Source organism: Heterodontus francisci, chromosome 17 (genome assembly GCF_036365525.1).
Source record: "Heterodontus francisci isolate sHetFra1 chromosome 17, sHetFra1.hap1, whole genome shotgun sequence".
Classification (NCBI taxonomy): domain Eukaryota; kingdom Metazoa; phylum Chordata; class Chondrichthyes; order Heterodontiformes; family Heterodontidae; genus Heterodontus; species Heterodontus francisci.
The window spans coordinates 24,851,950-24,864,227 of NC_090387.1; positions in this window are offsets into that span (position 1 = coordinate 24,851,950).

The following is a 12,278-nucleotide window of genomic DNA, read 5'->3' on the forward strand; positions in this document are numbered from 1 at the left end:
GTCTCACAAGCAGCAGCGCACCACTGCATAAAGGTTGTGACTGATGCGTTGTTTCAACGTGCTGAACATTTCATCACGTTCAAGACGGACAACACCAGTCAGGCTGAGAGAGCCAGATGCTTCAGCACTATATCTGGCTTCCCAATGGTACAGGGCGTGATAGACTATACTCATATGGCCCTTCGAGAAGCAGCAGGCCAGTCGGGGGCATTCAGGAACCGCAAGGGATTCCATTCGATGAATGTTCAGCTTGTCTATGATCATTGGAAGAGAAGCATGTAGGTGTGTGCACGTTACCCTGGGAGTTGTCATGATGCTTTCATTCTCCGAAACTCCCAGGTGCCTGCACTTTTCAGTCCTCCATACAGAATGGAGGAATGGATACTTGGCGACAGGGGTTATCCTCTGAAGACATGGCTCATGACACCAGTGAGGAACCCAAGGGGTAATGCAGAGGAATGATACAATGAGAGCCATGCGGCCACCAGAGTGACAATCGAACAAACTATAGGCCTACCAAAGTTGAGATTTAGGTGTCTTGACCGCTCTGGTAGAGTACTGCAGTACGCACCATCAAGGATTTCAAGAATCTTTGTCGTCTGCTGTGCCTTGCATAACCTGGCGATTGAAAATGGAGAGGCCCTGGAGGATGATCAATGTCAGCGTGATGTGTCATCAGATGATGTGAAGTTTCTGATGAGGAAGCTGGGCATCAGTCACATGATGATCAGGGAGAGGAAGCTGAATGTAATTTGGCTCTAAGTGCTAGAGAGACTAGGGAGTCTCTAATAGGCAGGCATTTCCATTGAGAGGATATAAATTTTCACTATATTGATATTGTCGTATGAGATGAGTCATTGTGAGGATCTGAGAGGGCAAATTCACTCTCCTTCAGGGGGACAGATAATGTGACGAAGCAATCCTTCACATCATGAGGAACGCAACCCCAAGTGTGTGACCTCAGATTTAAAACTCCTTGTGTTGAGTAACGATATTGTATGTGCCTTCAGGAATGACATGTCAAATAGTCAAAACACCAAATTTATTACAAGGTTTTCTTACACAAATCAAATAAATAACTTACAAGTCACCCAGTGAAACAGTAGTGATGTTAAAGTGATTTCTTATATCGTTTGCGAGTGCTCATTCGGGGGCATGATCCCTCACCACCAGACTCACCAGAGGCAGATGGATGATCTGGTTGCTGCCCTGCTTGTTATGACTTTGGCGGACGTCCTCTCCATGTTCGCGGCCGTGAGGGCCCCAGCATCTTAGGGTTCTCTTGATAAATATCATGAGCACCGTCTAACACCCTGGGATTTCGCAGTTCACATGGCCCTGGCAGAGGGAGCAAGGAGCTGCAGGATGCATCAGAGGCGCCCTGAGAGTAGCTCCCATATGCGATCTGCTGCCCTTGTGCCCTCATGAGGCTCGGCTGGTCCTCAATGGTGACATCAGAGGGATGAGCTGCCTCAACCTGTCGCCAGCGCATCAGATTCTGCTCTCTGGTGCTCTGCTCCGGGAAGGCCACACTCGCTCTGAGGTCACGAATTGCATCCAGAACTGGCCCCTCCATGGCAGCTGCCAGTCTTTCAATGGAGGAAGCCAGATGTTCAAATGCCTGAGAGTTTGCTGAACTCATATTCTGGATGGATGCCTCCAGAGTATGAGTCATAGCGCGCAGCGCCTCAGGCAACTCCGCCAGATTTCCAAGGACCGCATGCTGCACATGCAACATCTCCCGACGAATGGATGTTCTCAGAGACACGTCATCAGCTTGCAGCTCTGAACTGGCCTGGTATCCCACACTCTTCAGACTGTGTGATGCATCGGCCGATTCTGCCTCTGGTGTCTGGCCCGGTAACTGTGCTGTGCTCACATCAGTATGTGACATTGATTCCCCAGACACAGTCATCCCAACCGAAGTGTCAGTATCTGCTGTGGTACTTGGTGCCTCGCGATGATGTGCTGGTGCACCCTCTGAGGTGCCCTCCTCCACCTCAGAGGTGGATGGTCAGGCAACGGAGACGCTTCCTGGCCCATGCTGTGTTTCACCTGTTGGGAAAATCATATTGATCAGTTTGATCAGACTTAAGCACATGTTTTTGACTCCATTATGGTCACATCTGTGTGATGTAACATTTGAGGGAAACATTCAGTGCATTTGACAATCACCACACCATTGGCCCACGAGCGCTCTCCCACAACACCCACCACCCACCCCCCCAAAATACACTCTTACACCACATTCTGGATCACTCACTCTCATGGCCAGGTCCACCGGCCTGGCCATCTGCAACGGCGCATCCTCCTTCCTCCCCTGCTATCGTCAAAGCATCTTCCTCCATTCTACTCAGGAATGCATGACTGGCCACACCCCCACCTGTACGGGACCTCTCTCGGGAATTGTGTGCCTTCCTTTCCTAATTAAACACAAATACTTAGTTTAAACATATTCGTTGGCATATCACGCAATCACCCAAAGGGGTTGATGTTGGCATTTGACACTAAGATTGGTGGAGTAGCAGATAGTGAAGGGGACTGTCAGAGAATACAGCAGAATATAGATAGATTGGAGAGTTGGGCAGATAAATGGCAGATGGAGTTCAATCAGGGCAAATGCAAGGTGATGCATTTTGGAAGATCCAATTCAAGAGTGAACTATACAGTAAATGGAAAAGTCCTGGGGAAAATTGATGTCCAGAGAGATTTGGGTGTTCAGATCCATTGTTCCCTGAAGGTGGCAACGCAGGTCAATAGAGTGGTCAAGAAGGCATACGGCATGCTTTCCTTCATCGGCCGGGGTATTGAGTACAAGAGTTGGCAGGTCATGTTACAGTTGTATAGGACTTTGGTTCGGCCACATTTGGAATACTGCATGCAGTTCTGGTCGCCACATTACCAAAAGGATGTGGATGCTTTGGAGAGGGTGCAGAGGAGGTTCACCAGGATGTTGCCTGGTATGGAGGGCGCTAGCTATGAAGAGAGGTTGAGTAGATTAGGATTATTTTCATTAGAAAGACGGAGGTTGAGGGGGGACCTGATAGAGGTGTACAAAATCATGAGAGGTATAGACAGGGTGGATAGCAAGAAGCTTTTTCCCAGAGTGGGGGATTCAATTACAAGGGGACATGAGTTCAAAGTGAAAGGGGAAAGGTTTAGGGGGGACATGCGTGGAAAGTTCTTTATGCAGAGGGTGGTGGGTGCCTGGAACGCGTTGCCAGCGGAGGTGGTAGACGCGGGCACGATAGCATCTTTTAAGATGTATCTAGACAGATACATGAATGGGCAGGAAGTAAAGAGATACAGACCCTTAGAAAATAGGCGACATGTTTAGATAGAGGATTTGGATCGGCGCAGGCTTGGAGGGCCGAAGGGCCTGTTCCTGTGCTGTAATTTTCTTTGTTCTTTGTTCTTTATTTCACTGCTGAGCGCGACTTGAACACCTCCGCATCATCGTTCATCTCAGACTTGCCTATCTTGCATCCCAATGCAAGGCAGCAGCCAAGCAATGATCATACAGGCTTCCACATTGCATCATGAGTACACATATACCCACCCTTGACACATTAACGATTAGCTGAATGAGGAATGCCCCTTACCCGGGCAGAGCGAAGCAGGTCATTGAGGCGCTTGCAGCACTGGATCCATGTCCGCCTTACAACGCCACGGCTGCTGACCTCCTCGGCGACCTCCAGCCAGGCCCTCTTGGTCAGTTGGGAGGGTCGCCTTCTACCATCTGGATTGAAGAGGATCCCCCGCCTCTCCTCAAGCGCCTGAAGGAGGACCTGCAATGATTCATCTGAAAATCGGGGGGGGCCGTGCGGAAACTTTTCCCCTCTATCACTTCTTGTACTTATCATCTCCCAGTCCTTCTCTCCTTGCACGTGTCGAGCCTTTTAATACTCCAGACCGAATGCCACTGATTTCTTAATGTCTAGCCAAGTAAGAACTAACTGTTCAATATCATTGCAGTAATCCTTTTTCAAGAGCTTACATCAGCCATTCCCAGATGTGGCCCCGCCCCCAATGCTGATTATCATCCCGCCCGCGCGCGCCCTTTCATTTCTCAGATACGCCGCGGGGCTGCTAGTTGTCTGCCCGCGCGTGATGCCGGTGGCCAGGAGACACGGAGCAGGATCGGAGCCCTCATCTGCTTCAGGCGCATCTGCCCCGGAGCCACAGAAATCGGTAAAATTCCAGCCTATGCTTTCATATTTAGATGCAAAACAACGAGGAGACATAACAAGGCTACTCATTGCATTTAAAGGAGTCTGTAGGGACAAGCCAGGATGTACAACCTTAACCATACATGATGTGGATGTCGGAGAATTCTCTCCTATAATCTAGCATTCTTATCACTTAGGTCCAGAGAAACAGGCCCAGGTGAAAGGAGAAATCCAATATATGTTGGAAAAACATCCAATTGAACCCAGCCAAATCAGCTGGAGTTCCCCAGTCATGTTAGCACCTAAGCCTGACAGTTTTTGCATGGACTACAGAAAGGTTAATGCAGTAACAAAGGCAGACTCAATTCCTCACTTGGAAGACTGTATTGACAGAATTGGCAGTGCCACATTTCTTACAAAAATAGATTTATTAAAGGGATACTGGCAGGTTCCTTTAATACCCCGAGTTGAATAAATATCGGCCTTTGTCACACCTGATGATCTTTTCCAATGCTGAGTGATGCCATTCGGGCTAAAAAATGCCCCAACAAATTTCAGAATCTAATGAACCAAGTGGTAGTTAGTGTTCCTAATTGTGTGGTTTACCTTGATGATGTGCTGGTATACAGTGACACTTGGAAGGACCACTTGGAACAACTAGAAGCTCTGTTTAGAAAATTACAGTTAGCTGTTTTGGCGATAAACCTTGCCAAAAGTGAATTTGCAGATCTGTGGCTAACCTACTGAGGGTATATAGTAGGCAAGGACAAGTGTTGCCAAGAACAGCATTGGTGGGGTTCCCTGCCCCAAAGACTAATTGAGAAATCACGAGGTTTTTGGGGATGTGTGGTTTCTACCACATGTTTGTACCAAATTTCAGTACTATAGCTGCTCCACTGACAGATTTGCTACAAAAAAAAAAGCCAAGGTAGTGTGATCAGGAGAGTGCCAAATATCTTTTGAGAGGCTGAAAGCAATTTTGATCAATGAACCAGTGTTGGCTGCCCCAAATTTCACTAAGCCTTTTAAGGTAGCAATTGATCCTAGGGACCTGGGGGTAGGTGCAGTCCTGTTACAAGAAGGTGAATCGGCCATAGAAAGGTCAGTGGGATACTTTTCCAAAAAGCTAAATCGACACCAAAAGTTATACCCTATAGTGGGAAAAGAAACCCTGGGCTTACTACGAGCTTTAAACATTTTGAAGTATATGTCCACCATGGCAACAGAGAGACACTGGTATATACTTATCATAATCCCCTAGTCTTTGTGGAAAAATTCAAAAACCAGAATGCCAGACTATTTCAATGGAGTTTACTATTGCAGCCCTATCAATTAAAGATTATCCACATTGCGGGGAAAATCAATGTAATTGCTGATGCTTTATCTAGAATCTAACTTTGAGTTATCAAAAGATGGTACAAGGCAGAACTGTATTAGCTACAGGTAAAGAGTGAATGAGTATGAAAATATGTTTTAATATTTTTTTCATATTCTGTTTTTTTGGTCTGCACTTTGTAATGAAACACTATTAAAAAGGATGTTTCATTCCTCAAAGGTTGGAGATGTTATGAAGGTGCTTCAACTTTTAATTTTTTTGAGGACTTATGTTCAAAAGACTGTGGAAATACTTGAGGAGATGCTGTACTTTTTTTTAAAAAGAAAGGGTCACTGGAAGGACACTTGGGACTTTGTTTAAAAACAAACACTTACTGGAAGTCACATGTCTTAAGCTAAGCAAACAGCAGGAGCCTTGCTGACTATCGGAGTTGTTTACAGAGAAGTGACATGTTTAGATTTATGGTGGTCAAGATTTGTTTCTTTTTTAACTATTTGTTTGGAGTTCAGTTGGGGTGTAAGTCTGTTAAGAGAGAAAGGCGACCAGTTCACCCTGTTCCACCTTTTCGAGAAACCCTGAGAATCTAGTTTGAGAACTGGGGAGACTGATGCAGCATTTCTCCTGAGAAGTTTCTGGAAGACTTTCTCTTCACATCTCCTGAACGAGCTGCTTTTGAAAAGATCCCAATGACAACTGCATGTATCTAGTGATACCCGCCTATATGTATCCAGATGCCAGACAAACTGGAACATTCCATATCTTATCCTTTTTCTTCAAGAATTAACAAGTATTTGGCCAAAGTATTTTTGTTTTTGTAAAGCTGATCTCTGCAGAGAAAGCTTCTTTATTTTTTTCTTTAACTAGTGCGCATGTGTGTTGGGTTATTTAGAAGTGAATATTTTTATACTTTCATATTTCAACCTATGTGTTAATAAACTTCGCATCTTTATTGAATGGGTCTTGTTTTATAATAAAGTAATAATTTTGTTGTTTATGAAAGAAACCTGGTTGGTGGATATTTATTCTGAAACTAGAATAGTTAAAGTATATAATTCGTGTATCGGTAACTGGGTAAAACATGTTGTGACCCGTGGAGAAGTGGAACTAGAGAAAGACAGTGCACTCCTCCAACCTCAGTCGTAACAAAGTAAAGAAACAAATCATGTGTCTAGATGAGGTGGAAATGGTAGGACCCTGAATAGCTGCGGTCCGAAAGAGAGAAATGTGAGAATAAAAAAGTAAAACAAAATAAGGGAAGAGGTTATGATTTTAAATTGTTGAACTCAATGTTTAGCCCAGAAAGCTGTAAAGTTCCCAGTCTAAAGGTGAGCTGCTGTTCCTCAAGCATGCATTGAGCTGCAATGGAACATTGCAGCAGGCCAAGGACAGAAAGGACAGAGTCGGAGCATGGTGGAGAATTAAAATGTTAGACGACTGGAAGCTCAGGGTCACACTTGGCTACTGAATGGAGGTGTTCAACAAAGTGATCTCTCAGTTTGTGTTTGGTCTACCAATGTAGAGGAGACCACATTGTGAGTACTGAATATAGAATATTAAATTGAAAGAAGTACAAGTAAATTGCTGTTTCAGCTGGAAGGCGGATTTGGGGCCTTGGATGGTGAGAAGGGAAGAAGTAAAAGGGAAAATGTTGCATCTCCTGTGCTTGCATGCAAAGGCGCCATAGGAAAGGGAGGCTGTGTTGGGGTAACTGAGGAGTGGACCAGGGTATCATAGAGGGAGTGGACCCTTGGGAACGCTGAAACAGGAGGGGAAGAGAAGCCGTGTTAGGTGGTGGTATTACACTGGAAGTTGTGGAAATGGCAGAGGATGATCCATTGCACACAGAGGTTGGTGGAGTGGAAGCATATGTTACTTTTCAGACTGATGGAGCTGAATAGTTGGTAATAAATTAAATTGTCTAATACTGCAATGAAATCTCACAGTACCACACTCGAAATGGGTAATTTTAACCAATCCCACCCAGTGACTTTTTACACTATACCTGTCTTTATGTTCCATTGATCACCCTAAGTTCTGCAATTCATATTGATTAAGATTGCATTCTATGCATGTAGTCAGGAATTTCCCAATCATCACATGGTGCAATTACATTTTACATTTGGTGATAATGCGAATAATATTCTACCATCAAGCATTTTGTTTTGCCTCATCTAGTACCAGTGAGAGGGAGCTACTGGAAAGGGTGACCAGAAAGGATTGGTACACCTTGAGGTAGGTAGTGGTGGTACAAGAGAGTATCACAGGAATGATGAAAGTTGTTTTTTTAAAAATCTCTGAACAATTGTTTTTCTTTAATTTAGAATCCATTAACAAACCACAAAAGGCAATAATGAAATCCGCATTCAAAAAGTAATCTAAAGCAATGTCACAAAGATATTGGATTTGCCATAATTAAATCTGAGGCAAGTATGCCTGCAAAATGCTGCGTCTTTTGGATCTGCAACAGTGCTTCATAATTTGATGCTACAGAATCTATCCAAAGTTGACTCCATTATTTCTATGAGGCTACTATGACATTGTTTAGACTTATGGCATGCAGCTATGATGAAATTTGGAAGCAATTTTTTTTTATTCATTCATGGGATGTGGGCATCACTGGCTAGGCCAACATTTATTGCCCATCCCTAATTACCCTTGAGAAGGTGGTGGTGAGTTGCCTTCTTGAACCACTGCAGTCCATGTGGGATAGATACACCCACAGTGCTGTTAGGAAGGGAGTTCCAGGATATTAACGCAGCGACAGTGAAGGAACAGCGATATAGTTCCAAGTCAGGATGGTGTGTAATGTGGAGAGGAACTTGCAGGTGGTGGTGTTCCCATGCATCTGCTGTCCTTGTCCTTCTAGGTGGTAAAGGTCGCAGGTTTGGAAGGTGCTGTCTAAGGAGTCTTGGTGCATTGCTGCAGTGCATCTTGTAGATGGTACACACTGCTGCCACTGTGTGTCGGTGGTAGAGGGAGTGAATGTTTGTAAATGGGGTGCCTATCAAGCGGGCTACTTGGTCCTGGATGGTGTCGAGGTTCTTGAGTGTTGTTGGAGCTGCACCCATCCGGGCAAGTGGAGAGGATTCCATCACACTCCTGACTTGTGCCTTGTAGATGGTGGACAGACTTTGGGGAGTCAGGAAGTGAGTTACTTGCCGCAGGATTCCTAGCCTCTGACCTGCTCTAGAGCCACAGTATTTATATGGCTACTCCAGTTCAGTTTCTGGTCAATGGTAACCCCTAGGATATTGATAGTGGGGGATTCAGCGATGGTAATGCCGTTGAATGTCAAGGGGAGTTGGTTAGATTCTCTCCTGTTTGAGATAGACATTGTCCGGCACTGGTGTGGCGTGAATGTTACTTGCCACTTATCAGCCCAAGCCCGGATGTTGTCCAGGTCTTGCTGCATTTCAACATGGACTGCTTCAGTATCTGAGGAGTCATAAATGGTGCTGAACATTGTGCAATCATCAGCAAACATCCCCACTTCTGACCTTATGATTGAAGGAAGGTCATTGATGAAGCAGCTGAAAATGGTTGGGCCTAGGACACTACCCTGAGGAACTCCTGCAGTGATGTCCTGGAGCTCAGATGATTGACCTCCAACAACTACAACCAACTTCCTTTGCGCTAAGTATGATTCCAATCAGCAGAGTGTTTTCCCCCCTGATTCCCATTGACTCCAGTTTTGCTCGGGCTCCTTGATGCCATACTCGGTCAAATGCTGCCTTGATGTCAAGGGCAGTCACTCTCACCTCAACACTTGAGTTCAGCTCTTTTGTCCATGCTTGAACCAAGGCTGTAATGAGGTCAGGAGCTGACTGGCCCTGGCAGAACCCAAACTGAGCATCACTGAGCAAGTTATTGCTAAGCAAGTGCTGCTTGCTAGGACTGTCTACAACACCTTCCACCACTTTACTGATGATCAAGAGTGGACCGATGGGTCAGTAATTGGCCGGGTTGGACTTGTCCTGCTTTTTGTATACAGGACATACCTGGGCAATTTTCCACATTGCCGGGTAGATGCCAGTGTTGTAGCTGTACTGGAACAACTTGGCTAGGGGCGCCACTAGTTCTGGAGCACAGGTCTTCACTACTATTGCTAGAATATTGTCAGGGCCCATAGCCTTTGTAGTATACAGTGCCTTCAGTCGTTTCTTGATATCACGTGGAGTGAATCGAATTAGCTAAAGTCTGTCATCTGTGATGCTGGGGACTTCAGGAGGAGGCCGAGATGGATCATCAACTTGGCACTTCTGGATTTTCAGTGTAGTGGGGTGGGGGGAGGCAGGGGTCAAATGTGCATCAATAGTGTAGGGGAGGTGGTGAAGAGGTGATCTCTGCATTTTGAACAGTACTTCTGGAGGGGTGGAATGGAAGGGGGAGGCGGTGGCGTAGTGGTATTATCACTCGACTAGTAACCCAGAGACCCAGGGTATTGAGACATGGGTTTGAATCCCACCACAGCAGAAGGTGGAATTTGAATTTAATTAATAAATCTGGAATTAAAAGCTAGTCTAATGATGGCCATGAAACCATTGTCGATTGTTGTAAAAATCCATCTGGTTCACTAATGTCCTTTAGGGAAGGAAATCTGCTGTCCTTACCTGGTCTGGCCTACATGTGACTCCAGACCCACAGCAATGTGGTTAACTCTTACATGCCCTCTGAAATGGCCTAGCAAGCCACTCAGTTGTACCTAACTGCTACGAAGTCAATAAAAAGGAATGAAACCGGACGGACCACCCGGCGTCGACCTAGGTACCGGAAACGACAATGGCAAACCCAGCCCTGTTGACCCTGCAATGTCCTCCTTACTAACATCTGGGGGCCAGTGCCAAAGTTGGGAGAGCTGTCCCACAGACTAGTCAAGCAACATAGTCATACTCACGGAATCATACCTTACAGACAATGGCCCAGACACTGCAATCACTATCCCTGGGTATGTTCTGTCCCACCGGCAGGACAGACCCAGCAGAGGTGGCGGGACAGTGGTCTACAGTAGGGAGGGAGTTGCCCTGGAAGTCCTCAACATCAACTCTGTACCCCATGAAGTCTCATGGCATCAGGTCAAACATGGGCAAGGTAACCTCCTACTGATTACCACCTACCGCCCTCCCTCAGCTGATGAGTCAGTACTCCTCCATATTGAACACCATTTGGAGGAAGCACTGAGGGTGGCAAGGGCACAAAATGTACTCTGGGTGGGGGACGTCAATGTCCATCACCAAGAGTGGCTCGATAGCACCACTACTCACCGAGCTGTCTGAGTCCTAAAGGACATAGCTGCTAGACTGGGTCTGCGGCAGGTGGTGGGGGAACCAACACGAGGGAAAAGCTTACTTGACCTTGTCCTGACCAATCTGCCTGCCACAGATACTTCTGCCCATGACTGTATTGGTAGGAGTGACCACCAAACAGTCCTTGTGGAGACGAAGTCCCGCCTATACATTGAGGATACCGTCCATCATATTGTGTGGCACTATCACCGTGCTAAATGGGATAGATTCCGAACAGATCTAGCAATGCAAAACTGGGCATCCATGAGGCGCTGTGGGCCATCATCAGCAGCAGAATTGTACTCAACCACAATCTGTAACCTCATGGCCCGGCATATCCCCCACTTTACCATTGCCATCAAGCCAGGAGACCAACCCTGATTCAATGAAGAGTGCAGGAGGGCATGCCAGGAGCAGCACCAGGTATATCTCAAAATGAGGTGCCAACCTGGTGAAGTTACAACACAGGACTATCTGCGTGCCAAACTGCGTAAGCAGTATGTGATAGACAGAGCTAAGCGATCCCATAACCAACCGATCAAATCTAAGCTCTGCAGTCCTGCCACATCCAGTCGTGAATGGTGGTGGACAATTAAACAACTAACTCGTGGAGGTGGCTCCACAAATATCCCCATCCTCAATGATGGGGGAGCCCAGCACATCAGTGTGAAAGATAAGGCAGAATCACTTGCAACAATCTTCAGCCAGAAATGCCGAGCTGATGATCCATCTCGGCCCCTCCTGAAGTCCCTAGCATTACAGATGCCAGATTTCAGCCAATTCGATTCACTCCACGTGATATCAAGAAACGACTGAAGGCACTAGATACTGCAAAGGCTATGGGTCCTGACAATATTCCGGCAATAGTACTGAAGACCTGTGCTCCAGAACTTGCCGCACCCCTAGCCAAGCTGTTCCAGTATAGCTCCAACACTGGCATCTACCCGGCAATGTGGAAAATTGCCCAGGTATGTCCTGTACACAAAAGCAGGACAAGTCCAACCCAGCCAATTACTGCCCCATCGGACTACTCTCAATCATCAGTAAAGTGATGGAAGGTGTGATCAACAGTGCCAGCAAGCAGCACTTGCTTAGCAATAGCCTGCTCAGTGATGCTCAGTTTGGGTTCCGCCAGGGCCACTCAGCTCCCGACCTCATTACAGCCTTGGTTCAAACATGGACAAAAGAGCTGAACTCAAGAGATGAGGTGAGAGTGACTGCCCTTGACATCAAGGAGTCCTAGCAAAACTGAGGTCAATGGGAGTCAGCAGGAAAACTCTCTGCTGGCTGGAGTCATACCTAGCGCAAAGGAAGATGGCTGTGGTTGTTGGAGGTCAATCATCTGAGCTCCAGGACATCACTGCAGGAGTTCCTCAGACTGGTGTCCTAGGCCCAACCATCTTCAGCTGCTTCATCAATGACCTTCCTTCAATCATAAGGTCAGAAGTGGGGATGTTCGCTGATGATTGCACAATGTTCCGCACCATTTGT